Source organism: Sinocyclocheilus rhinocerous, unplaced genomic scaffold (assembly GCF_001515625.1).
Source record: "Sinocyclocheilus rhinocerous isolate Xijiao unplaced genomic scaffold, SAMN03320098_v1.1 scaffold1175, whole genome shotgun sequence".
In the NCBI taxonomy this organism is placed as follows: domain Eukaryota; kingdom Metazoa; phylum Chordata; class Actinopteri; order Cypriniformes; family Cyprinidae; genus Sinocyclocheilus; species Sinocyclocheilus rhinocerous.
In genome coordinates this window covers 1-1,725 of record NW_015658517.1, presented here as the reverse complement: position 1 = coordinate 1,725, position 1,725 = coordinate 1, and positions in this window count along the sequence as shown.

Below are 1,725 nucleotides of genomic sequence, written 5' to 3'. Positions count from 1 at the left end.
TGTTTGTTTATCAGTCTGGCTATGGCGCCGGCTACAAACGCAGTTAAAGTTAAGGTGATGAGTAGACTGAAGTTGGGCTCAGGTGGTTGTGCTGTGGGATGTGTTTCCCATACATTTATTTATTTGTGGCGCTTGGCACATCAAAACTGACCGATTTTCCAAAAGGCTTCGTTGAATAAACATGAGCATGTACTGCACATTTAAAAATCAAAAACGAGGCGCGGGTGTTTTTATATCACTGTATTTCTGAAGGAAGACTATCTTTAGAAAATTTTCGATGTCATTTTCATTTCATCTTGCATGTTATATGCCTGATAAAGCAGCATTTGTGAGCCCAGCGCTGCTTTGTTTACAGCCATTACTGGGGAAACCGTTTCTCCCGCTTTAAAGCACCTCCTGCTGGCAGAGAATGAATTTGCATTTTCAGTAAATCCGTCTGATTTACGCAGCAAACATATTTTGCTTTTCCTATATCCGTGGGCGCTGCGAATAATCCGTAGAGGCAGGCGATTTCGTGTATGTGTGTGTTCGTTCGCCTGATCGGGAAGTTGCAGTGACAGAAACGGTGACATTCCAGATAAAGTTTGAAAGGAGTAAAGCCTGTGTTAATTCTATTGAGTAGGCTAATATGGCCAAAGAAGATATTTTGTTTTATAAATAAATGTTCATTTAAAAGCAGCCCACGATCAGCGTATTATGTTACCGTTACCCCTCACGGCTCCGACATGGTTTTGTTCCGTCCTCCACGCTGTGACAACTCACAGAAGACTATTTTTAGCCAAGCAGCGCGGAGAGCCGCTTCAGAATGTGTCGTGGCTAGGGTTGTAACTGTATGAGATTTTCACGGTATGATAATCATCTCAGAAAATATCACAGTTATCACAGTATATATAAAACAATAATTCTTATCCGTAACAATGACTCTTAAAAGAACAAGAACAAGCTATTTGAGTGAACAAATCCTTTATTACAACAAACTTGAAACCATTTTAATGAAAGTATTGAAGTCTCCCTTCTGAATAAATAAATAAATTTAAAACAATAAAAAATAAAGCTGTACACCTTATGTATATCTATATCATGCTTGAACATTTTAATTAATGTTTTAAAATGTTATCAAATTAAAATTTACAACTCCTTTTATTTTTGGCAAAGTTAAAACATGGGCAAACATGATATTCCTTGAAAACAATGTTTAAATAAATAATTTTATTATAAAGAATATTATTATTATTGTTGTTATTATAACTTTGAAGTATAAATGCTAATATTTCTGTCATCATTTCAAATTAAATCGAACGTTTATTTTGATGCGTTGTAGCGGACCTTTGAGCTTCAGAGTGTATTTGACAATGTTTTTTCTCAAATAAAACTAGGAAATGTTTATTTACGTTTTCTCTCAGAGCAGCTCTGCTGATGTTCATGTTTATGTATCTTAGAGAACACTATTAGCGTCATACTTCAGTATGCAGTATATAAAACGGCGCCTCTCAGAGACATGCAGAAACAAGCAGATTATTTATATAGCTGTCTTTTTGCGCATAAATATTCACAGACACATATCATATTTTTCATTGTTTCTCGAAACATAGCATTTCCACACCAGCGATGACATGACTGTAGCCCCAACCCAACAAACACAGAACGTTGCCTCAACGTAGCTAACCTTTTAGCAACGTAGTTACAACATGGCTAAAAGGTTGTTGGTTCTACGTTGTGTCGTTG